This window comes from Phasianus colchicus, chromosome 4 (assembly GCF_987193195.1).
Source record: "Phasianus colchicus chromosome 4, bPhaCol1.hap1.1, whole genome shotgun sequence".
In the NCBI taxonomy this organism is placed as follows: domain Eukaryota; kingdom Metazoa; phylum Chordata; class Aves; order Galliformes; family Phasianidae; genus Phasianus; species Phasianus colchicus.
The window spans coordinates 30,464,280-30,491,823 of NC_143439.1; the positions used below are offsets into that span (position 1 = coordinate 30,464,280).

At 39.2% G+C, this 27,544-nt stretch overlaps 1 long non-coding RNA gene across 1 annotated transcript in view; it reads left to right on the forward strand.

The window, feature by feature from the left end:
* LOC116231137 (uncharacterized) overlaps nt 1-27,544 on the forward strand; it is a 644,852-nt gene that overhangs the window by 552,466 nt on the left and 64,842 nt on the right. Inside the window, exon 12 of the long non-coding RNA XR_016466011.1 lies at nt 8,840-8,957. This is a non-coding gene — a long non-coding RNA (uncharacterized LOC116231137). The remainder of the gene's footprint in view (nt 1-8,839; nt 8,958-27,544) is intronic.

Consider the following 27,544-nt stretch of genomic DNA (forward strand, 5'->3'; position numbering starts at 1 on the left):
AATTGAAATCACAACGAAGGAAAATAGAATATGCTGGAAAACATGGTAACAAAACAAGGTATCATTTAATTATGATTTATTAGCATGATTTCTTCCATGTTTCCAGTGCTTGGTGGCATTTTTGGAAAAGTGTCTCCTATAGTGTACTTAAATTCTTGTCAGACATCTCCACAAAGCAGCTCAGCAGCTGGAAAACTGCTGGCACACTGGGAAATGTGTGCAACTCTGAGAGCTGCAATCCCCTGGGCTTTGGAGAGGAATGGATGGAGGTTATCATGAAGAGACTTAAAAACTTTTCAAATCTGCTTATAGTATGCAACTCCTAAAAAGGGATCTAGTAGACTAAAATAGGGTTTATGAGGATGTCTGTCTCTAAAGACTCCTACAGAAAGATTAAAAATTAGTATATTTATTCATGTACATATACATTCACCCGTGAGCCCAAAAGACAATGGCAACAACCAGGAAGATGGGTCTGTCTTCATCTGCCTCATTGGTAATCTGACCAGAAAAAGCCTTTAGCAATGTTTATTTTCTTCATCTTTGACCTGAGCTGTTGAGATGAGTAATTATATTTTATCGTTTGTCTGAATGATTAAGGCAGCTCCTCTTTGTAGCATGATCTTCAGGTAATTGGAGTACTCCTTTCATTTTCATACTACCTGCCATGACATGAGATTCTTGCTGTCTTTTGCATGTTTTCCTCTGTATTTTTCTGGACATTTATACACTTGTGGTGTGATTTTTTTTTTTTTTTTAAATTGGAAAATACATAGAACCATTCCAGCTTGGTTTGGAAGAATTTCTGGTGCCTAGTGAATATCATGAGAGATTCTTGTAGTCTTATTGAGTTTTCTTCGGATCTGCAACCCTTTTACTGAAATTAGTATGTAAAACTATCCTGCCTTTTAGTAACTCATGCTCTCTTTACTGATGCTTATGTATATATACACATATACATTAAAAATATATAAGCTTTGGTGTATTTCTGAGGTCATACTCCCAGAGGCTTCATTGAAAACTGTCCTTTTTCTTACAGAAGATCTTAAGAGAACCAGTTTAAAAGTGTACTGGAGTGGTGGAGATTAGCAAGGTTTTAATGAGTCCACACTGATGCCTGAAATGTTATTCTTGCAGTCTTGTACTCACTTGTACTGAAACAGTAAAACAAAATGAGGATGACCATAGATTTTCTTTGTCACTAGCATTCCATGATTTGAAAAGTCTCTTCCTTTTTCTCCTTCCAAATCATCTCTTTCAACCTGTCTAACTAGAGAAATCTGACAGATGCTCCCATCTCCATCTATGGAGAAAGTCTAGAAAGACTTTAGATGTGGGATCCTGAAGTGTAGCAAAACAGAACTGCTAGCGTGCTGGAAGTCAGCATGCCTGAAGCTGTGCTGCTTTCCCTTTGGTGTGCTCTTGAGAAGCCTCTTTATTCCCTACTGACTTTTGTTATGGTACCACTGTGTATTGATTCACTGCATTTCAAAGAAAAATGTGCTAATTCAAAATACGTTAGCACCTGGAGTTAATACTGTAATTGCATATTCATAGATAACTTCAGAACAGTGTGCTACTTGCTGAAGTAGTGAAATTCTGTGCAAAGATCCTTTAAGTCATGAGATTACCTTAAAACCTTGATACTCCAATGTGTACATGTTCATCTTTGGGGTTTCCATTTTCAAGCTTGCTTCTGCCAGCTGAAAAGTGTGTCACTGATGAATGAAAGTAAAGCTGGAAATTTCCTTCATGTAACAGAAGGCTCCAGAAGCCAACACTTGAGCATGAATTACTTCTGGCTTTGCAGTGAAATTAGGATTTGGCAACACTTTTGACAGGGAGTTGGTCAACTATTGTCCTTTATCTACTCCCAAACACCAAACCCTTGAAAATGAGGCTATCGTTCCTGGAATATTAAATAACACTATCACATAATACAGGGATTTCATAGAAACATTATGGTTGGAAAAGACATCTAAGATCACCTAGCCCAACCATCAAACTTTTTTTTCAGTCCAATTTCAAAGTTTTGTAGTTTAAAACCAAGCATACTCATTGTCCATACATTTCAGAAGACAGCTGGATTAAAAGCCTTTTGGATTAAGTTTTAATGATTGTTTTTTTCTCACTTAATCAGTTCAGGGACTAAATTTTTAATCACTCATTAGCAAAGTTAATAGTTTTGGAAATCATTACAGTGTGATTCCATTATTTTGTTTCTTTTTGCTGTGCAATTAATGCTCCATGCATCATCGTAATGTTTTTCTTTTGGCACTTCTAGCAGAAGTTGTTTTGACTCAGAGCTCCCTCTAGGAAATCTGTTATGAAGATGGCAATTTAGAAATACTCTGTGATTTTCAGGAGTCCTTAATGGATTTAGGAACACTATACACCTTCTGAAGGGCCAGGCACCGCAGTGTTTACGGGTCCCTGGAGAAGCAGATATATACCTAGTACAATTTTCAAAAAACTACCATCATGATTTCAATATGCATTAAGGGACCGAATTTCTGTAGGCACTATATATTGCCCTATAAACTGCCTGGTTTAGTTTTCCTTCCTTTTTTCTCTATTGAAGATGTTTCAGATGGTGCTTGGGCCTCACATATAGTGAATCTGACCAGCAGCAATTTGCCTGGCATGACAAGAGCTTTATTGTTCCACCTAGCATTTATACAGTAATATGTATTCTCTTCTCTTTACAAGCAGCATTTTCTATTAACTAATTTTTTATATACAGACATATCTTTTATAGGGGCCTTTTTCGCTACAGCTGTCGCCATGAAAATCATTCTGTTGCATTCAATTCAGATTGACTACTTCAAGTGGATAAAAAATACCTAAAATTATTTGCTTCAATTTATCTCTCAGTGAAATGTCTGTATAGTCCATTGCCTGCTGAGTAAAGAGTATTCATAATAAACGTTAGATAACAAGCTTCTTCCTTGCTAACTAGAGCATTGCATTGACAGCCAAATGTTGCCATGAGTTGGTTTGTAAGGAAATAAATGGAGTTGAGAGATAGGGAGAAGAAATACGAGGTCTCAGAAAGGGGCTCAGAGAAATTTGAATGCTTAGGGCTTGTAAACCTTAGGGAAGACTTGTATGCCAACTGAAAGCATAGAGAATAAAGTTTTATAATTTTTTTAATAGTAGGAGAGGTAGGTAATTTTCATTACTCATAATTCCTACTGTTCATTATCAGTGTTTTTCCTTGACCTGCCTCAGCTTTTCCATATGCATCTATGTTATGTTGAGGACTGTCATCCAGGAGATCTTTGTGGATGAGATTTCCTTTGTGTGAAGGAGAAAGACCTTGCAATATTTGCAATTATGTTGTTTTGCAACAACTAGAGCCTGTTGTCAATAATAGCGAATGGGGTTACTAACAGAAATTAATTTGCTTTTCTGGACAGGTCTACAGGGAATCAAGGTTTTCTGAAATGTGAAAATAGGAATTTGTAATAAACCATATTGGCTTGCTTTTACCTAAAGATAATAAAAATGTGTTTCTTTGGCTGCAGGCATATTATGTTGTTTGCCAATTATACCCATACTCCGTTGTATTTAGGGTTGCCATTCATTCACTACTTTTGTTCTCGTTTCAGCAGATGTTATGAGGATAGAGTATTTTCTCAGTATATATGTGTGTAAAACTGTTTTTTGCTAATGGAAGGTACACATAGCAAAAAGGAATAATCACCTGATGCTCCTTTATCTGCTCTTTCTGCAAGTACAAGAGACCACACTTATTTAAAACACATTTATTTTTACATTGACAATGTCCGCTAGTGTTAGGGAATATATGGAGAGATCCATGGAAAAGAAAGGTAGATCTTACTGGAGAAACTGGATGCAGAAGAAAGGGGACTCATATTTTTCAGAACCAGCCCACAAACATTAGTGCTGTCTGCTTCTGTGAGTGTGCTGTAGTTGCTTACTGGGCTCCTGTTGTATTAATGTAGTTGCTGATAGAGGTTATACTCAACCTGTGCATACAATCATAAAATTTCCTGGACACATGCACATACGTGTTGAGGTCAATGCAGAGTGAGAGGAAGCAATGCTACTTAGCATTGTGCTGCCTGTTACCAGATACTTAATGCAAGGGGAAATTCAGCCTGCTTTGCCATAAGAAATCAGTGAACTATGCTGTATACTATGAATTCTCTGTGAAGCTCTTAGAAAGGGTTGGAAAATAAAAATGGTCTGTTAGTATTGGCATATTCAGCATTGCAGTGTTTTTAGAAGTACTTACTGCTAATATATAGATTCTAATTGGTAATTCCCACTTTTAATTATCTTACATTTAGTTACAGCAAATGGCCCCCTTGTTCTTTAAATGTAAATAAATTAGTATGAGCATGTGTTTAATGGCCTCTTTCATATTTTCCTTTTCACCAGTATTAGAGTTTATTCTGCTTGAGCTAAGCACCTCCATATTTTGTGGCTGTTTACTTATCTATCCTTCGAAAAGTACCACAGTCAAGATTAATGGATTGGCACCATTTTTATACTTGGGTGATTAATGTGAAAGCTCTTTCTAAACCATTAGTTCGTTGTACATGGCATTTTATCTTCGTTTAGGAAAAAAACACATGATGCATAGATGCTAACTGTAGACTAAGTAAACTTGATTTATTTTGAAATGTGAATGTAGTAAGAGTGGGCTGCCTGCAAAGGTAATGTCCTCTCTCGTAAGTGCTCAGTGCATCAAATGTCTTTATTTTAAACCCTCTTACTCTTAGCAGTTTGTGAGGTGTCTCTGCCCAAATAGCAGTGCTTTCCATAAACACTGATTTGTGTTTTAAAAATAAAAAAGCAAACAAACAAAAAACCCATAAACAGGCAACAACAACAAAAACATTTAAAAACAAATAAAAACAACCCCACTACTCAGAATGCATCTTCTTAAGCATGCATGTTACTCCTGCTCTTTGCCAGCAGCTTGGGACACTGGCTTATCTTAAATTCAGATTCAAATGCAAGGTTCTAGATGCTGCTCTTCTGAGCAGAGATATGTCATTCCCAACAGCTCTTGTTAACAGCTGTTAAGTAAGAAAAGCCAAAGGTTATCTTTAATGCTTTTTTGTTATTATTTTTTTTCCTGATTTAAGGTACATATGTGATTTTTATGTCTCTATACAGCCTAGGTAAAGATTTGTATTTTGGTTCCATGATTCCTTCTGTTTTCCTAGCTGTGATCTCCTCTGAAAATAGCAACGTTCCTAGCTAGTTAGTGAGAAATAAACCTTGATCGTATGTGTAACAGACCAGCAGATGAGCAGGTATGCACATCACACAGCTGGGAAAATCTGGAGGAGGAAATGATTCCGCATGGCACAAAACATAATATAGATGCACAGTACTTGTATCATATCTTCTGAACTTGCAGAGTAATGAAGCTGGATGCTGTGAAATAGCATGAACAGGGAAAGACGGTTAGCAGTGTGATATTAATGAGATTCACGGTATAGATTTCATTTTGCAGCTACAGTACTGCTGATGGATAAGTACCAACTGTGATAACTTTAATGAAGGTTAGATCTTTCAAACCTTGTTTTTGTACTCCAAATCTGGGCTTGATAGCTACAAAGTTTTCTAACAGCCCAAAGAGATGGAGGTAACTCCAGTATTTGATTAAACAGGAAATTGAACGTGCAAAGCTAGTTGCTCTGAGTGATGTTGATAGCAAACCAATGCTGTGATTTGGAATAGCACAATGTGTTCTGGCTTCTACTCTTATATTACTTTTGCCTTCCTTTCTGTGCCTAGAAAATATTTTAAAGTTTCACTCTTTGGGGTTTAAAAAAGTAGTGTGATTTTTCAGAAGCGTTTACCTGCTGGCAGGAGCCTGGGAGATGGGAGAAGCGCGCTGCATAAGTAAATACAAATCACAGGCAATGCTGATCATGGTTCCCTATGGACAAGCCTCCTTTAAAAACCTACCTTAGCAGGAAAGGATGGAGGTCAACTTGTGTGTCCCATTATTATCTCTGTAAATCAGGCTTTGTGCTGTCAGTGAGATTTCCCATTGCAAATCCGAAATGCTCACAGTCCAGTATATTAAGTTTCTGCTGTTCACACTTACCAGTCTCCTGCGGGTTTTGGCCATAATATGCTGACCTCAGAAATATTTTACTGTGTTTGTCATGTGGCATCTCAAGTCTTAGTTAACCAGAAGGTAACTTTTCAACTGAGTAGAAAGTAATTTTGCAAAATGAGAGCTAGTGAGAAAGAAGAAAACTTAATAGCAGAAGATAGAAAACACCATGAGTGAATTAACGGATTAATCTATTCATCAATTACTCTTCAAAGTGTATGTCAAGTTTTTCACTTTTGATTTGTATCCGATGGATCAGAATTACTCCCAGGAATGATGTCATTGTCTTTTCGTTCTTTCTCTTGCCTTCCTTTCCTGCCTAGGACACAGAATCAATGTCTATAAATTTCTTCGTTTTTATTGTTCCAGTGTAAAATCTATTTTAAAACTACCTTTAGTTAAGATTTAAAAACTTCTTCCCTGTCCCCCCAAGTGACTATCAAACACATATTGTTATCTTTCTTGCTCTGCACTTGCAGTTGATACTTCATCTGATAAGAAAGGAAGGAGAGGTCAGTGAGTAAGGAATACTTTTATCTTACACCTTTGTACATGGGACTTGTGAGTAGGAATCATTGCAGATTTGTTAACCATGCAGATTTGGTGTTTTGAAAATGTCGCAGTAGTTCAGATTTTGACAGACTCAGGTGCATGCATAGGGGAGCTTTCTCCATTTCTTGCACCTTGATTCTCAGGCTGGATAGGAGTGCCCCCTATTCTTCCAGACTTCAGCTTTGTTTTCCTGTCAAACTATAAACCTTACATGGCTGGGACTCTTTAGATATGTTGTTAGGTAGTACTTGGAGATTTGCAAATGGTTTCCAGTGGGTGGAGAAACTGCTGATGGATTTGACTGTACTGCAGGAACTGCAAGGCTGAATCTCATTTAACTTCTGATCTTTCAAGTGTGCCAGTGAAGGAGTCACAGGACAAAAGTGTATGAAAGAAATAACAAAGGTTAACAGTGAACGTGCATGATGTGAGCTTGTTATTTATTCCTATATTCAAGATTTTAAAGCCAAACAAGACCATTCTAGTCTGACCATCGTTGTTACTCATAGATCAGAGCTAGTAAATCCTTCTTTGAGCTTGTAGTTTGGAAAGAGATTGTCTGTTAGAATGAAACATAGGTTCCTTATTTAAATGCTTCAAAGAGCAAAAAATCCATCTCATCCCTTAATTAGGATATGACTGTTAATTTTATTCACTACTAAATAACAGCACACTCTCCAATGTGCATTCAGCTCACCTTTCTGCCAAGTAATCCCACTGTGCTGTTATAGACTACATGAAGAAAACCCCAGCAAGCAGCTGTTTCCTCCATGGGCACACGATTAGGGACAGCAGGGCAATTCATTTCAACGAACATAAGTATTTTGTTTTCATTGCCTGGTGGTGGTTGCTGTCTACCTGAGCATATCAACTTGTGAGCAGAGGTAAAATGTGCTGTGTAGGTAGACTTCTTAATTTACATCACCTCAGGGTGGGAGTTTGAGTAGGTATTGGAAGAGGTGAGATATCTTAGTGCTGTGAAGTGTGGGAGATCATTTGTGGCGTGGATAAGGAGAAGCACTGAAGAAGTTAGGGCCAATGAGCTGAAGGCTGTTCACTGGCATCAAAACCTGCAATAAAATAGATTGTAATGCTACAGCAGATTGTATGTCCTAGGAAAACATTTTAATAAATGATCATTTAAATAGAAATCTTTTCGATCTGACCTTACTAGAGAAATTTCATATGAATAGAAAGAGTTGAAAAGTTGGATGGTCCAAAAGATTGTTTTTTTCCAGGCACAGTGTCATGAATGTTACTGGATTTTACAGGTTCTAGATTAGCCATTTATGTGGAGAACTGTTCTGTGGAAAACTCTCCAGAAAAGAAGGGGGAAAAAAAAAAAAAAAAGAGTAGGAGGGGCTGCAACAAGTATTGGTGTTTGTGAAGAGCCATGTCTGTAGGTAGATCTGTCAGTCTGGCTGTTTGTTATTGTGAGGTACGCTGTGTGTAAACAACATACAGGGTGTTGTATGAAGTCTAGTCAACAACAAAACTGTTTCCTTTTGGACTGTTCTTCCTCTGTCTTTAGTACAAATTGCAGGGCAATACACCCAAGCGCAGACTCATGGTCATACTTACTGGTAAGAAAGTAAAGATAGCATCACATGTTCCATGCAGTACCATCCTTATTAACAGATTGTAGAATCACAAAGCCATTTGAGTTGGAAGAGGCCCTTAAAGGTCCTTTAGTCCAACTCCCCTGCAATAAACAAAGTCCTACAGCTAGATCAGATTGCTCAGAGCCCCATCCAGCCTCTTGAATGCATCAAGGGACAGGGCATCCACCACCTCTCTGGGCAACCTGTGCCACTGCCTCACCACCCTGATTGCAAAAAACTTCCTCCTTATATCCAGTCTAAATCTCCTTTATTTTAGTTTGAAACCATTTCCCTTTGTCCTGTCACAATAGACTCTGCTAAAGAGTCCCCCCCCCCCCCTTCCTTCTTATATCCCCCATTTAGATACTGAAAGACCTCTTTCAGGTCTCCCTAGAGCCTTCTCTTCTTCATGCTGAACAGCCCCAGCACACTCAGCCTGTCCTGGTAGGGGAGGTATTCCATCCCTGGGGTCGTTTCTGTGGCCCTCTTCTGAATGTGCTCTGTGTCACTGAATGGACCAGTGTTATTGTTCAGAAATGTTCTCTTATTTGTTTAACTACTTTGTTTGTTTGTTCAACAGATTGGGTGGTCAGCTTCTGTGCAGAAAAAGGGAAAGCACTGACACACTCAACCGAAGAAATTGTCTTGTGATGAAACAGCACATTTCAGTGACCGATGACAGCACGGAGAACTATAAAGTAAGTCCATGACTCTATAACTGCAGGTCATCCACAGCATTTAAGCCACTCTTGTGCATAGTCAGATACCTTCTTATGCTTTAACCTGATATGGAAATACTTTTTGAATGTATATGTGTATTGGCAGGGAATATGTTACTATATAGACGTAAGTACTGAAGTCTCTACCAAAAAGAGTTGAAATGCTTGCAGATCTTGCAGATGCAAAGTTTGGCATGAACTACCTGCATGTTCAGCATCCACTTTCTCTTTAAAGTCTGGAGATTTACTTCTCAAAGGACTGCAGGAAGTACTTTTGAAGAGACAGAATGCATTCTGAAGGACACAAGCAGTAGAAAAAGAAACAAACATCCCAAACACATTTTCCTACAGTCTTATAAGACCATCTTTTTTGAAAAAACTGAATCTCAAGTTTTTTCTCACTTATCCTTACAGTGGTTATGCAGGACAGCAAACATACTGTCAGGCATGTGGGAGAAGGGCTCCAGTAACAAAGCCATGCAAGGACACATGGCAGGAAAAAAGCTCACTGGCTACAATTCCTGTGTTCTGTGCACAATGACCCCCATTCTACTAACATTTTTGTGACAGATCATGAAGCCAGTAGGGGTATGTCTAGTTGTCTTCTCAGCATGCAATTTTAGTGCCTTCAACTGAGTCACATTGTCCATAGTTGCAGAAATGTTACAGTTTTACAGTGTACTGACTCAAATTGCAGATCATGCATCTACTGCAGTTCTCTTTTTATGTTTTCTTAAAGAGAAGGTGATTTTTTTCTCAACCTGAGAGGATGGCATACTCATTATAGACAAAAGATTATTACAGTAGATCAATTACTCATACAAGCAAATTCATTGAGTTCAAGGCTTGAATTCTTTCCACTAATGATGCTCATTACCTTTTGAATTGGTACAGCTTTAACATATTTATATCAAAGGTGTTTAAGAAATTATTTAACTCTCAAAAATCGCTTCTGTTTTCACAGATTTGTTTTTCTGTTAAATGTTAGTGTTTTCACTGAGAAATAGTTAAGACTGACTACTGAAGAAGATGCTGATAAAAACAGTACCTGAGGCACTTAAAGGCACTGGGTTTATATACATACTAGAACACCTTCTCAAATGGTGATGTTATCATCAGTTGGAGCCTTAATGCATAGACCCGTTCACCAACTGAGAGAAGATGTGTGGATAGTTACTTACAACAAAACAGAGGGGATGGCACTGTTGATGGAGTATTCTGTTGGGAAAGAGCAAATCAAGTTGAAGAGTATGCATTTATTGCATGGTGTCTGCATGTATACATTGACATGGCTCTAGAGCTGCTGTACAGCTGAACTCAGGATTTGGGTGTGGGCTGGTCATAGCAGTAATACATCCCCCTCTCTGCCCTTCATGCTGCACTGTTTGAGTGTGCAACCCAAGATGTGGCTGCTGGGAGGTGCTGGATGGGAATCAAACTGTCGTTTTGATTTTCTGTCCTTAGACATGAGTTTAAAGAGAAAGGAGCTGCTACAGTGAGAGGCTGCACAGACTTAGGGCTGCTGAATTGATAAGTCTGAAGGATAACAGGCCTGGACAGAGTGACTTTGAGTTACACTTCTATATGCTCTTCAAGGGGGTTAAATTCATTTAGAAATACATGATTTGGGTCAAAATGGTGAAATACGCATTGAATTGTATTTTCTTTCTCAATTTGCAAAGACTGATGAGATCATCTCAGTGTTGACTGGCTGTGAAACAGGCAAGAAAATGAAAACAAAAGTCAAGTTTATAGGAGATTTATGATTTCAGAAGTAATTATAAGGAATAGTACTAAGAGCATCTAAAACAATGTAACTGAATTATCTAAAGAGATATGTATGTATAGGAATCCTGTCAAAAGTAGCTAAGATCAGCAGACATGTGTTGTTGAATAATCTCACACAGAAAAAAAAAAATAGGGGAAGGTTCTTTAGTCATCAAACCAGTTTTAAACTGAAATATCTTGTAAAAAAAAAATATATATATATATTAAACATAACAGGAAAGGAGATAGGAAGGAATAGGAATGTAGGTGTCAAAACTCCTTTCTGCCATCAAGATCAGAGTGGCTCATTGGCTAAGGGTGTCTCAGAAGGGGTAGCTGCCAGGACTGGTGGGAGTCAAGTTTACGGCATTCTTGCTGCAGTCATGTTGGGCAAGCAAGTAGCTGCGAGTCTCCCATGCTTTGTTTTTTCTCTTCTCAAAATCATGCTGTTAACCACTTTGTGTGCATAGGGTGTATGCACAAACAGGTCACCATGTAGGTACCAAATATCTTCACTCTGTTGCTTAGCTGTAAATATTTATGGGCCAGAATATTTCATCTAATAAGGGTATTAACAGACTTACTACTGGTATTATTAAAATGTACACTCCTTTAAAAGATTGACCTTTAACTTTCTAAATGTGTTTGATTAAACGATAACCTTCTGATAGCTAAAGAGACTTGGAGTGATCTAAATATTACAATTCCAAGTGGTGTCTTCAGCAGCAACTTTGATTTTTATTCAGCTTAGCAGACCCTCACCTGCCCCAGCTGATAAATACAACCTTTTCCCCAATAAGTGGACACCATAGGTTAAAGTGTCTGGAAGCTCTGCAGGAAGAAAACAACCTAAGAACGTTGGTGAGATGCTTGGTTTTATTGGTGAAGGGTCACTGGATAGCTGTTAAAAGCCTTATCTGAAATGACAGGTCAGAAAAAGTAGTAAGATGTTGTAACAGAGCATTACAGTAGGCTATGTTGTGCTTAATTATGTTGTTTTTGTACTGGGGAAGACCACAGTCTACTGTGGTTGTTTAGTGATATGTACTGGCATCTGGTCTCATCAAATTGGATTTTTCAGCATGTTACACACCAAGCTAAAAGGGGAACCATTCCCAAAAGTTTGCATGTACATGAACAGAGAAGTAAAGCTTTTTTCTGCTGCTGGCTCCCATATAATATCTGTAAAAATAAGAACAAACTAAAATGTGGCACAACAGTGTTTTCAACTTGAACCATTCAGTTTCAGCAAAATAAATTTCATTGGCACATTCTGATACCGTTTTCAATAGAAAGCTGTAGAAGCAAATAGCTTACTCATGTCACTTATATGATGCTGATTTGCTTGTCTCAATTAGTTACAACATTTGACTTTCATGCTATTTCATTTAATTTTGTTGAGACTTCTGTACTCCAACATCCAGTGCTGATTTAAGACATTCTCTTCTCTCTTTAAACAAAATAGTTTGTCAGTATCAAAACACAGCTCTGCAATATTCCATGAGGATTCTAAACTCTAATCCTGTTTCACAGTACACCTTCATTTCAAAAATGTCAGAAGATCCCACTGAACAATAGTGTTTTCTTCCAAGTTCTAGAGGAGAAATTGATTTTGGACTGTCATCAGTACTGACAGGATGGGTAATTATTTTTTGCTGCGTGGCATTTCTTCATTATGTCCTCAGTCTGAGTTCTGCCTAGAACATGTTTAAGGAGTCTCTGTATTAGTTTCGTATCGCAGGCTTTTTCTGTAATTGGAGAGAAGAGAGGTATCCGTTACTCAGTGCTTCAGTGTTGTGACTTTGCACTGTATGTAAAGGAGTCAGTCTGTGACCTTCAAAAAAGGAATTTTATACAATTCCCATTCAGATTTTCCTACCATAGCACTCCTTTTTTATGGATTGCTAACTGTTCTTTCTCATCACAAATGACACTGCTATTCCCATTAATTAGTCAACTGGCTTTCTGTTCATTCCTTGTTGCTAGGTATAACCCTTTCCTTGGGATAATTACTGATCTAAATGATGTCTTAGGGTATCTGGATGGATATGATGAATTCAAAGCTAGTTTAGGAGAGGTAACCAACTGCTTTGGAGTTTAGCCATGGGCTGGTAGTCAGGGCATCTGCTGGCCTTTGAGTATGTTCTGGAGCCTGTAGTGAGCTGTGAGTCTTAATGGGCAATCTGTGATCAGCAACCCAAGTAGCTTCTGTATGACAAATTTGATGAGACATATTCACAAAGTCTTAAGTCATTTCAATGTCAAGACAAACTATCGCGACAGCTATTGTGATTTTATCATTTCTGCTTTGAAATTTGTTCCTGGGGTGTGTGGTCTGGAGTTATGTGTGGACTCACTTTGCAGATGATGGCAGCCCTGTCCCTGAAGACATAACTCTTAATTCCAGTTTGGTTATATTGCACATGCCTTTTCTTTGTGAATCACACCTTCAATGTAACTTCAACAAACCCGGTCAAATGTATTTCTTTAGCTTCCTACCATGAGGCGGGTGATTTACATCCTGACTCTTCTGTGGTAACACTCCTTTGCTCTCTCTTTTGTCAAAGATAATGAGAAAAGCATGGACTTAGAGTGGTGGTGCAGTGCTTTATGTGATGCAGCTGTGCAGAAGCAAATGTGTTCATAGGCTTCAAGGACTGATATGACCAAGGCTAGAACTGGCACTTCTCATGCAGTACATTTTCAGAGTGGAGGCTATGTGTATTAGCAGTTTCAGAACAGCTTGATGTCTTAGAATATTGATTTGGAGTTGACTCTTCATGTAGTATTTCTTAGTGATGATTTTTGTAGTGATTTGGATTTAAAGGATACAAGAACGTAACCTTTTTTTCCCTAGTGGTTGATGAGAAGTATGACATGAAATATGCTCCAAGTGTGCTTTCTCCTCTTTAATTCTCCAATCATCGCAATCCATGAACACTTGTTGATTTTGAGTGAGATCTGAGGGTTATCAAGAAAGGGTTTGCCTTTCCATATTATTCCTAGGGTAGGGAAAAAAGGGTCTCAGAAATGTTGCAGCTTTGTTTTCACTAGGCTTACTTAGATCAGCACAATCAGGCTTCCGGTGAGGTCCTAACTAAATGTCCAAGCTTCATCAGATAACCCTTTCCCTGTTGTAAACTCATCCCTAAGCTTACACTGTTGAATGATGGGACATACTAGAGGGAAGAAGGGTGGTATGGGAATGCAACTGTGCTGTCCCTGCAAAACACGGAATTAGCAACCTCTCGCTTTTGTCCAAGGCCAAGTATCAGGAATACAAAGCTCTATTGTAGGGAAATTACTTACATTTACTTAGTGACTTAAGAGCTCTTAGGATTCTTATCAACCTCCTGTGTGAGAAAAAGGAAGAGTAAAGATGGCAGGTGATTATGGGGGCAGCCAGGGCAAGAAAAATATTTTGCTGTCCCCCAAGTTACAATTTCCAGAGTTACCAAACTGAAAAGTACAGTCAAAGGCATGACTGTCATTTGGTGACAATGACAATGTTTTGCTAAGTATTCCAGTAAAGATGATACAGTAGTGGTGTCACATTGTGCATTTATATGTCACAATGCTTTTTACAGTAGCTATAGACTTGCAGATGCACTCCCTGATAATCTTGCAATTTTATCATCAGGGAGCGATAAGCTCTCAGATATGAAAGCTGATGTCAGCGTCTTCTGCCACTTTGATCTGCGTGAGTTGATGCCTTGAAAATTAATGAGAATACTACATGTGAAATCGGAATCAATCTGCTGTGGGTTTTATCCCCTCTCTGCCTTTCCCGGCATGGTGGCAGGGGGGAGGAGATGGGTGGGGGGATATGCGTTATCAAATTTGAAGCGTAGCAGAGTATAAAGGCTGTAATCTCATCTCAGGATTCTTATGGCTTTAATAAACTCTTCATGCTTCATTCTTGCAGTTTACTGCATCAGAGGGACCCTTTTGCAAAATTGCAGCTATAAATTTTCCCTTCTGCTGGACAGATTTTACTCCCTTGCTTTGGTATATATGTCATCCTGCTTTCAACAGAGTCGGGACATGACAAAACTGATTAAACATTTGTATTACCTCTTCAAAATGTATAGAGAACTGCAATTTCTTAGGTGGAGAGAAAGAAGGTTAAAGCTTTGTTGAGCTTATGAGTGTTCCTTGGTGCTTACATACACACAAAGAAAAGTAAAACTCAACTCCTGCCACTGTTGGAATGAAAATTCTTTGTCACTTGTTCTAAGATGGGCAAAATGTCTTTATTACCACTGGCGTTTGGCAAAAGGTATTAGTCAATCATCCAAAAAAGCATTATTGTCTTGCCATCTGCTTCCACATCTGCTTAAGTCCTGATGGCCCCTAAGAAACTGTCTGCCATTAGCAGTGATCCCTAAAAATAAAGACCCTTTTACTATTGTAAGTGAGCCGAGTAGACCATGTTCTCCCTTAAGATACCCTCCTGGCTGTGGCTGCGCATTAATTATGTTTTGGGCTGGCAGCTGTAAATTGCAGTAACTGTTAGCCAACTCCTCCTAGAGGAATGTGTGGGGTGGAGCCTGTTGCAGTCCCATCATATTTCCATCTCCATTCTTTGTTTGCAGGACCCAGGCACAGTTTCAGCTCACCTGGCTGCTGGCAAAGCTTTTCCTGTGTTGTCCATACTGCTCACTGCAGCCAGTGTGTGTGGCACAAGGTGACACAGGGCTGGAAGTGGCAATTGCTGCTGACATGAATGGTGGTGGAGCCACCTGCCAGACATGCCACCTCTGTGTCACTGCTCCCATCACCCAGGTTGAGCAGGTTATCCCAGTGCAGCCGGCAGGACCCTTTTCCCCTGAGGAAGGCAAGCACCCATGTCACACTTTCCTGGTCCAGAGCAATTTCTTTGCTCTGCACGGGAATGTTTTGGAGGCCCTTGTTCTCATAAACAAGTCAGCTGTAGAAAAGGTAGGATACATTTCTGTTACAAAAAAAAATCTACTTAGTGCTAATGCTTCAGATGCTTGGGGGTTGAAACTTGATGATCCTTGTGGTCCTTTTCAACCCAGGCCACTCTATGATTCAGAGTAGGAGTGTTCTTTTTTTCCTTCTGTTCCAGGGAGTTGTGTTCAAATTAATCATGACATAATATATTGAAGACTTTCTTGTACTGATAATGAAAAAATAAGTTCAAATAATCCTGGTGCCTTGGTATAAATGTCACAGAGTTTGAAAATGTGTTTAGTGTCAAAACTCTAAGGTCTTCAGATTAAGAACCAGTTTTAAATGTGTAGCTATCATGATGATTTCAGCAGGGAGCACATCTGATGGGATGCAGTACATGAATTGAAAAAGCAGTTAAGATTTATGCATCTTCATTATCATTGTCAAAAGAATCTTACACGCTTTCTTTTTTTTTCTCTTATAAAGTTAGTATTAAGTCATTAGATTCCTAAGGAAGAGAAGTAGAGATGCTAACCCTTAAATATGAAGACAAGAATGAGATGCAAACATTTCATAGTTGAGAAATAGTTGAGTTCCATAGTTGAGTTCCATCCATTGTTAGATGGATGGATGAGAAGTAGGATAAACAATTTCTTGGATTTTCTTCCAGCTTTATTTCCTGCAATCCTATAAATCTAAAGCTCATCATGATCATCCACACTTGAAGTGGGAACCAATGGAAATGTTCCTCTAAATTATTAAGTTCCTGACCAGATCCAGTCATATATGTGCATGGACATGGTTTGAAGATTGTTCTCTTGTAGATGAAGACCACTTTTTGTCTAAAAGTGGGTTTAACCCACTATGGAATAGGCAGCTCAACACTTAGCTGGTCTGCATCAAAAGAAATGAGACCATCAGGGCAAGGACAAAAAGGGTTTGATTCTCCCCCCTCTACTCTGCTACTGTGAGACCCCCAGTGTAGAATATGGACCTACTGGAGTGGATCCAGACAAGAGCCAGAGGGCTGGAGAACCACTCCAGTGAAGACAAGCTGAAAAAGTTGGGGTTGTTTAATCTAAGAAGAGAAGGTTCCTTGGAGACCTTGTAGCAGCCTTCCAGTACCCAAAGGAGGCCTACAAGAAAGCTGGAGAGGGACACCTTATAAAAGAATATAGCTATAGGGTGGTGAGACTCAGGAATAGGTTGCCCAGAGAAGTTGTTAATGCCTGTCCCTGGAAGTGTTCAAGGTCAGATTGAATGAAACTTTAAGCAACCTGATCTAGTGGGATCTTTTCCTGCCCATGGCAGTGGGTTGGAACCAGATCATCTTTAAGATCCCTTCCGACTCTAACTGTATTGTGGTTCTATGATATATTTATACGTATTCACAGTATTCCTAGAACTTTTGTCCTTCTGTAGAGAAAATTGAATTACTTCTACTAATATAATGTAAAAAATATTTTTCGGTTTATTGTTTTCATGCCTTTAGACTATGGCAGGGTTTGAGCATACCATTTTCTACAGTTACTTTGCTCAGCTCCTTACATGCATACCCACGAGGAGTTCTTCTGTTGGCTGTTGCACTCCTGGCCTGTAGGACTCATTGCTGCTTGTAATCCTTGGTGTTGAACATGGAGAATGCAAACCCCAGAAGCCTGTGTGCTACCTCAATTAAAGTGTCTGTATGAGATGTATGAGCTGAAAAGCCTTTGAGGATCTTTATCACATCTCACTGATGTTGTGCCTAACAGGTCGGAGCAATAAAATGTTGAAGTATGGAGCACCAAATTTCATTTAAAAATGAAATGAAGCTTTCCAAAGTAGTTACAGGATTTAGGAAACGTGGCTTCTCAGGCATTCATTAGGAATTCAAAGATCTGATCAGGAAATTTCAGCAGAAAATATAATTCATCTTAATAATAAAGGCATTCATTTAAGTAAGAGACACTGAAAAGTCCATTTAAGGTCATCTTCAATATTTGAAATTTTAGGAAGCTATAGAGTTTCATTGCAAGCTAATTCAGTAAGAGGTTAGAGTGTGCATTATTCTGGCAACTTGTATTTCCTGTCTTCTCCATCTTCTCTAAAAAGGGCTCTGTGAGGAACTGATGTAAGGAGACACTGTGCTAAAAGATACAGAACTGAACTGTAGGGCGCAGCCTGTCACTAACATAGTCCTAACACTTAAGGGAAGATGCAGATCCCTTGGAGCTTGGGACACAAGCTACTTCCACAAACTTCTTTAGAATTCTCAAGGAAGCAGCCCCTGTAGCTTTCTTTCTGTCAGTTTTAGCCAGACAAGGAGACTGTGGCCGTTAACCTCCACATCACATTGCAAGCTCTATTTGCTCAAGACTTTGCTTCAGGTAGAGAGGTTATATACTGAGCTGATTTGAAAAGGAAAGCATCAGTATCAGTTCTGCATTCCTTTTGAACTCACAATGTTTTAAACTGAAATGCATTTGTTCAAGAGACTGCCATGGGTGTACATCAATAAGAAAGGAAAAATAAAGTATCACACTATTTCTGATTCACCAGCATTTGTACCATCAGAGTCTACTGATCTATGTCAGACGTGCTACTTAATCAGGAGGAATGGGGGGAACAAAAGCTTTCGCAGCCACATCTTCCTTCCATTGTTCTGCTGTGGTGTTTGCTGCATTTCTGTGGCATTGGATTCCTAGGTGAAACTTGTCTGATTAATGGAAGTCTTCAAAGACATCATGGACAGCTTGTTGTTCAGCTTCCACTCCAGATTTGCCTGTGCTCCTGAACTGTGTATTTCAAGAGCCAATAGCAGACTGCAGATTTGGTGGTAGCTTGAACTGCCTTCTTTCATTGTCCCACATTATTGCTGTCATTTGGCATTTGCTGGTGTTTTTTTGCCTATTATGTCTGTTCAGCTGCTTAATCTGTTCTCTTAGCAATGCTACAAGGAACAGGTTAACCTAGATACTAATGTTTCAGTGCAACGCTGCAATTTTATAACAATAAACAGAAGCTTTTATGAGGCTGTAAATGTCTCTTCCATTTATAAATATTGTACTATAACTGCAGGCTCTGGGGTTATCACACAGTCAAGCCCTTTATCAAAGCCAAATAGTTCCTAAAGTACCACTCTTAAAAATCTTTTTCAGGCATTAATGTTTCATTAGTTCTATCAAACAAGTCTCCATGGGAATCTGTATAGCAAGTTAAAATCTAGCTCTAAAACATGGGAAAAATTAACTGCATTTTTAATTCATTTCTTCAGGATTTACACACGGTGTTGGGTGATACATACTTGGTATTCTAAGTGTACTGTGCAACTCCTCCATTTTCAGGGTGGCAGTGAAACCAGTATCATTAAATATATGCACAAACACTGTACAAATGCTACTCTCCCTCTAGCCAGGTTTCTCATGTGTGTGCCCATCCAGTTCTCCACCTATCCTTACTTTTCCATGGAGAGTATTTGTGCCTTCCTCAAGCACACGCATACTCAGAGTGCATTGCAACACCCACCAAATCTCCAAGTATACTTACCCTGCTTTGCAGCACCTTATGGGTTCATTTCATCTTGAGAGGTGTATCCTTCCACCCTGAAGTTTGAAAATCCCTCAGCTCTGCTGCTAGTTCGAGATTTGGTTTGTTTCACATAAACTGGGGAATCCCTGCACCGTGTGGAGCCAGCCAGGGCACAGGCATCCATATGTGTGCATCTCTCTAACCTATCACCTCCTATCTCTGCTCCACCAGCGCAAATTGCCAGGAAGAGGTGACTAAACTGAAGTGGCGCAACAATCAAAGAATTGCTGTCCAGATATTTGAACAAACTGCAGATTTTCAGGTCAGCAGGCACTGTGACTGCCATAAAAACATCCCTTACCTATCAAAGTCATCACTCAAAGCAAATTCTGCCAGCAACACACGTAGTCTGTGCATTCAACATTCTGCTTTTTTTACCTCTGGGCTTGTAAAAGATGTATTCTCAGTTCCTTCTCAGTGTTTGAATGTAAGTAATTGGCAACCTGTTGTTACTGCATGGTGGTGAAGGGCATTATAATTCATATGAAAGAAACTGATCTTGGGGTCTATGGTGGTTTTGTTTTTTTCTGGTTCCAGCGTCTTCTTTCAAGAAGTGCTTAGTTTTGTTTGTGTAGCTTATTCTGCAGACATTTTGTATGAAGTTTAGCAAAAGTACAGGTGGATGAACTGAGCATGCATCTTGCACTTCATATGCAACTGACCGTACATCCTCGCTCTGCATAGTCTTTTGGGGACAATTAAGGCCTGAGTTTATCCATAGATGTTCAACGTGAGCATCTGTGGTCTTTAATTCTCCTTCTGAGAGGCCTTCCAGGCAAATGCCTACTTTAGAGAGCGTTGGGCTGAAATGAGCTATTAGTTTGGGAAGAAAAGCAAGTCTATCCTTGACAGTAAGCTTGAATACTGGTATACCTGATGTCAGCATGACTGTATATTTCTACAACATGCTGACATTCATCTAATTTCTCTCTCATCTCTATTATTGAATCAATTGCAAATGTGTTTATTGATAGCTACTCAAAAGCATTAGCAAACAGGGAGTCAATATCAAAATGGTTGCATGCCAATTAGTCTATGCTATCACTTCCTGTGGTCTTGTAGAAACTGTCTAGCCTTTGCTGAAGAAGAAAAAAGTAATAGAATGGCTAGAGTGGAAATTGGCAAAAGGAACAGTGAAGGCATATGGGGAAAAAAGACTATATGGTGCCATTGCTTTATTTGAACTACGTGCAACCTTTAGCACATAGCACAAGATTGTGTATCTGGGAATGCATTATATGGGTGACACTCAATGGTGATGAGCATCTCAGCAGAAGAGTTGAGCATCCTGAGAAGTTGTCAGTGGAGCGTGAGTTCCTAGTGAGCTGCTGAAGTCAAATGCAAGGACCCGTCTTCTGAAAGCATAGGGATAATCAGAGTGTAAGAGAACTTGTGTTGTCTTTACATACAGAATGAGTGAAGCTGTTAGATAAATAGGGTGTGTCCAGGACATTCAGCGGCTACGAAGGGCACCAAGGAGAGCATCAATAAGGATTCCTTGTTTAGAGGTCTACTTTTAAGGCACATCTATGCTTACTGCAAGCTACCCTAACTGTGTAGTTTGAATATTCGCCCTACAAAAACTTATCAGTGCCAAATTGTTAGAATTAGCCTGCAGGGGTGCTTTACTAATCCATGTACTGAAAGCAGTTCTCCTGAGTTATCACATGGTTGTTTGCAGAGAGCAGAGAGGCCCCATTTGTGAAATCACTCCCCAACTTTTTCCTCTTTCTCTCTCTCTCACAGTTTATAAAATTGCTGTCTGTGGCAGTGACGAGACAACATGTAAATACCTTGCAGTAGAGTTGCTCATCATTAATGCTGACAGTTTGAAGACATAAGAAAAACAGCAGTTGGCAGGAAAAACTTTTTAATGAGAATGGCATTAAGGAATGTGAAAGCCATGAAGAGATTTTTTGCACATGCCTCCAGCTTCTCTGTCTTCCTGTTGTTTCCCTGTCCATTAAAGATTTAAAAATAATAGTAATGGTGGTGGGGAGGGCTCATTTTCACAAATTCTGGGCTTCTCATTTTCACAAATTCTGGGCTTCTCATTTTCACAAATTCTGGGCTTCACAGATTTCACATGAGGGCTTTGCCACTCAGCCTCTCACCAATAGGAACTACAAAAAAACTTTAGTGTTTGAGGAACTGCAATTAGGACTTTTAATACTAGGAATCTCAACAAAAATAAAGGTATCATGAAAATAATTGGCTGGAAAATGAAAATAGCCAGAGTGAGTCTATCAATAAAGGGGGAAGTGTTAAACAGGGAAGGAACAACTAACCTCTAGCTGGGGTGAATGATCCATCTCTTTCTGTGACGTCTCTCTAAAGCAACTGCCCGTGCTCCTTTAGGAATTGCAGGGTCGATGCAGAGATTATTTTATATTGATCTTCAGCCTGGCTTTATGCAGATCATAAGTCTGTAAAATTAGAGTGGGCCTCACAAATTTATTAAAATGGCTTAGAGAACCTATTAATCACTTTGGAAATGCAGGTCAGGGACTCTGAACTAGAGTAATAAAGTTCTAAGCCGCTACCAATTAATGGAGGAGTTTGCACAGCAGGATGGTTTGATTCCCTGGTGTGCCAAGTGGCAGTGAGGCTGCACTTGCTGTCAGTCCTTTCCTAACTAAACAGGGCCTCCAGTGCTCCCAGATTATCACCATGCTCCACCATCAACAATTAATTCTCATTAAGTAGGAACTTGATTTCAAGTGATCATGAGGATATTTCTATGAATATTGGTACCATAATACATCAGATGAGTGAAATCAGAGATACGGGAAAAAGCTACAGGCATGTATTGCTGTTAAGGGGAGTGAGGAGGAGAAACCTTTTGATCTACGTGGAAACAATGGCTTTGCTGTCATGTTCCATTGTTCCTGATCAAGGGAACAGCACCAGCAAAAGAACTGCAGAAGCTAAGATCTGGGGGAGGCTAAGTTTTTTTCTTTCTCTTTATGCAAAAGGAATAGTGGGAAGGGAAGGAGGAGAAACCTTAGCAGGTAGCAGGCTAGAAAGTGCTCTTGCAGAAAAGAATGCCTTCTCTATCGCCGTGGAAATGATGGGAGAAATTCTGCCACCTCAGTCATGGTAGACTACTGCTCCTCAATTGAGGCAGGAGAGCTTCTTGCCAGGGTTACACCATCAAAAGGATCATAGAAAAGGACTGAGTTAAAAGCAGCACTTTCTGGATAGAGAAGGGCATGGCAGGGGTGGATTATGCTTGTCCCATCAGCTCTGCCATCAGAAGTGGTGGACATGTGTCCTCTGCCCTGCGGGGTCTCATAGGTGTGCAGTGATTGGAGATGCTGCTCCTCCTTTCTCTGTCAGAGTTATGTTCTCATAGCAGTTACCACCAGACACTTGTACTCATCCTGATGAAAATGAGATAGCCACGTTACATCCCTGAGTGGACAGCAGTCTGTGATGGCTTGCAGGGCTGTAGCGAGTGGTACCCCAGCACATCTGCTGGAAAATTTAACTGGGTAAACTTGGCAGCATACAGTCTGGTAAGCTCCCTGCTGCAGAGACCCTGAGCTACAAAAAGCTACTGTTTAAACAAAAAATTAACTGGTTTGCTTACATGAGGAGTTTCTTGGGTTTGTCTTAGAAAGGTATGGTTAAATCACTACACTAGGGCTTCTTTTTTTATAAGTTTATGCTTCCACCTAATGCTTCCACACAACTTGATTCAAAGTGAAGAAGACACTTTTATACCAAAATGAGAGTTGAAGTTCAAGCTTTATTCATTTTAATAAATTTTAAGGCCAGGAGGACACATTAGATCATTCGCTTTGCCCTCTGTAGCATCTCACCCCTGTGCCCCAGTACTGAGCACAATAACGTGACTGAAGCTCCTCTTAACATTTAACAGCCCCATTAATTTTCAATTGATGCACCACTCAGACTAACGGATTTGCTCCCTTGACCTTGGGCATCCAACACATAAACTATCAGATTATGTTTTTGCAACTCTTGTACGCATTCAGTGTTTCAGTATTGGGAGTGCAGACAGCTATAACCAGCTCAGTCAGCCAACATAAAAACCACTTCAACTTTTCTGGCACAGACAAGGCTAGAGACACAGGAGAAATTAAAATGTCCTTGTCTCATTTAATAAGTCTGCAAGTTTGAAAGTGTTATTAAACATTCAGAAAATGGAATATGGCACACCTAGAGAAGGTTCGTAGGGAGTAACTTTTTTTTTCTTTTTCAATTCCTGTTGAAGTCTCTTTGGAAAATGAGAACTGGGAAAAGATTTCTCATTTTGGTGCCTTATAGTGGTTTGGATTGAATGCGAACTGTTGGTTTGTTTGTTTGTTTGCTTGTTTTCCATTCCATTTAGCCAGCAAAGGGAAAGCAGTTTGCTCCAAAACCTTTAGGGAGTGCACGATCAGTGAGTCTAACCAACTACTGCATTGGAGGAAGTGATGCAACATAGGCTCAGTTTTCCTGTGAAACTTCTCATTAATTTGAATTGAAATTTGATGGACTAACTAGATGACACAGACAAATGTTGGTAATAATAGTTATGTTATAGGAAACAGACAGGAATCATGAAATCATGATGTATCCTGAGTCAAGGGGGACCCATAAGGATCATCAAATCCAACTCCTAAAATTGGTGAATTGCTCAGTACTGTTTTTTGCTGAGGGAATCAGGCAACGGTCTTTGACTGCTTTTTGCCCATCTCTCATGCACACACATTATAAAGAATAAGTTACCATACAGTATGATGGCTGTAGGCCAAAGTTCCTCAAAGCCTGTGGAAACCTGCTAATCTGAGAGAGGGCCAAGGATCCTGAAACGCCAGTTTCACAAGCAGGTTTGTTACCTGCCTTTGAGGCAGAGTAGGATTGCCTGCAGTGTGAGATGCTTGCAGAGTGCCAAGTTCACAGCACTTGGGTGCAGGCATGTGAGATGGAGATGGCATTAATATGAGAGATGGGGCCCTAGAGACAGAGAGGTGCAAGGTACACTGTAAGCAGCAACATCTCTGTTTCTTTGGATCAACATGACTTCTCATTATGAGACCTGTTGGAGTCTAACTCATAGAGCTGTGGTGTTTGGGTTGTGATCTGGCGTCATCCATGACTCACTGTGAGGATAATGACCAAGCCCCTTATAGAAAAAAAGAGAAGGGGCAGTCTGGCTTGGAAAGTCACAGTCTAAAGTAATAATTGCATAAAGAAAGACAAAATAATGTTTTCCAAGGTTGTTATCAACAGAAGTTAATAGAGTTCTAATGAATACTAATTTCAATCTAGATAGATTACTAACTTCAGTACTTTTGCTGATGTGGAGAGCAATCGGTATTTAAATGTCTAGTATTTCCTTTGATTTGCCACAATTAATGTTCCATGGCATGTATGTAAGTTTATAGATTAAAAAAAATTTAATTAGAAGTTGTTGCTTTTGGTTTTTTGTTTGACTGAATGGCAAACGGAGCCATTAAGCCATGTCATGCTCAGAATCGTGATGCTGATGTAAATACGGGTAGATGGTGCTAAAGACTCTGAGTTATTTCTTTTTAATCTTCTCATATTTTGAATGGAAACATGGCTTCAAATGAAAATGCTCATTATACAAATTAGATGGATGTTATTACTAAGCACATTAATCATTTTTTCTCCAAATGTTCACTTTGCAAATGTAATTATTTTTAATCATACTGGTTCCACTAAATTAGAGATTTGGTTTCCTTTTTATACTCAAATTCAAGGCCTTTGTATTTAAAAGCACGTTATTTTTATAGATTATTTCCTGCCATTTCACTTCAAAAGCACCTAATAAAATTTCAGTAAATGTGATTAAATAGCACAGAAAAGTTGCCATGGTGTTTTTCTTCCTTTTAGCATCAAAAAAATAGTTGGTTTCTTTGTTACGGGCTTGCAGTTTTGCAAAGGTGTGGGTGGATAATTAATCTGGTTCCTTAATGTGTGTATCAAAAACATGCACGTATTTTCTTGCAGTTCACTGATTGATCCTAAACTATTGAGTGCTTAGCCCTGGCAGAAGAGCAGGACAAGGCCCATGTGGCATTCAGATAACATCTGCAGCTTATCTGGAAGTCTTACAAGGTACTTGTTAGACTAAGCTGTCACCTCAAAAGCAGATATGAATTGTATCCCATGCTTAAAAAAAAAAAAAAATTCCAAATCCTCACTCCCATGAGAGACTTTGTGCTGCTTTTCCCCTGACAGTTTGCAGCAGAAAAAGCAGCACAACATGTTGTGCTACCATCTGGCAAAATTTCTTTGTCTCAGCTTTTCACCTGCTTTATGAGGAACAACTATTAACCTCCACACTGAGGACGGTTCAGCCTCGCTACTAGATCCGGTTGTTTTCAGTACTGCCCCTCTGCTAGTGTGCATAATCAATACAAACTTTGAGACATTAAGCAACAAATTCTGTAATTGAAAGATATGTCATGTGCAGATTAGGAAGCAACCATCTGCCACATTCTTTGTGCACTACTGTGTTTTGTTTTAGAAAGAGAAGAAAAAACCCTAGCACGTTTGCTGTTCTGCAAATACCAAATGTACTCCCAAGAGAGCCCAGCTTTGCCTTTGCTGGAAAGGTACCGCAATTACAAGTGTCGATTCACATTCTCAGTGCACATTTTCTTCAGCAGTTTTGCAAATGTGTTAAGGAATATGTCATCTGTGAGATTCTACTTAACCAAAAGTTAAGAAGGAAAAAAATAAATCTGTGTATTGAAGGAAATACACCGATGAGATTTTAGAATCATAGAATCATAAAGGTTGGAAGGACCATTAAGATCATCCAGTCCAACCACCAAGCCATCCCCACCATGACCACGTCCCTCAGTGCCACATTTTTACAGTTCTTGAACACCTCCAGGGACTCCACCACCTCCCTGGGCATCCTGTGCCAGTTTTGTAACCTGGATGAAGCAGATGTGCTGTGAATATCTGTGATAGTTAAAGAGAGTACAGTGTAAAAAAAAACATCCCCTCAAAACTTTTCACTGAGAAAACCCTGCTCATTTTATTGCATTAGCAATTTAGTGCATCTTGAAAATAGTATGGAAGATTGTTCTCATTTCATTTGCTGTACAGAAGGCTGCTGTTTTACAGGGCATGGTATTACAGCATTAGTGATTAGAAGACAGGAGAGTGCTCTGATTGCATCCTCTGCCTTGTTATTCTGCAGGGTCCAGTACCATGGACGAGAGAGTAATTATTTTACTAGTGTTACTGCAACTCATCAGCACATTGAAGGGCTCCATGGGCATTGGGACAAATTTCAATTGGCTTCCTATGATTTCTTATGTCAGTGCTGGCTTCTTGGAGGCTGATGTGGGAGACTTATCCCTACCTGCTCCTTCTGTGAGGGACTGCTAGCATGCATATCTCCCAGATTTCTCAGTGTTGTGAAAATTTTTAGAAATATACTGGCTTTTAGATGTTTTTTTTGTCGTATTCCACAGAAATCTGCAAATCTTTGAATTTACTGGGGAGGATGAAGGCACAGATGTACTCATACATACAGCACAACTGCTTAGGCTTGGTTTTCTTAGGGAAGCTAAGTAAAAATGTCCACAGAATCCTCCGTCCCCATCAATGTGTAGAATGGTGAAGTTGTGTGTCTTAAAAGGTATTTAATCATGATGCAAATTCAAAAGCAAATGAGTGAAGAATGAGTTCTACTTAGCTTGTGGTGAATTGGCTGGGATTTTTTTCACCCCTCAGAATCCTTGACATCTAACCTTTTGCTTATATAAAACACTTCATCTGTTCATTCGTAGGTTTAACTATGCTGAAGACCATCCAGTGGAAAGAAATCTTATTATCTTCAGCTTAATGTTTCATTATCTGGCACAATACAAGGATATTAGACTTTGATTGCTGGTTCTCTTTTGAGATTGCTTCATTTAAGTACTTATTTCTATCTTCATTTTAAATTTTATCCTTTTTTAATCTTTTTTTTTTTTTTAACTGGTTTCATTTACATTACATTTAAATCTTATCTTTCAAGGTTTGGGGGTAAAAAGCTTAGGGAAGAAATGAAATATTCTATTTAAGTTTGCCTTATATTTCCCAGATGATTCTGACGTTCATCGATCCATTTTATATCCTAACAATATGTACACAAAACAGCAGGCATCGAGCAATTGCAGTGGCCATTCACTACTTACCAACATCACACATCTGACAGAAAAATCCCTTCAAGAACAGCGTGGTGACCTGGTGCACCTATGGATTTTATGAAACCATCAATCTGTGACAATGTCACCCAAAGTTACAGTAAATAAGTTATCAAAGTAGTTTTATGGGTG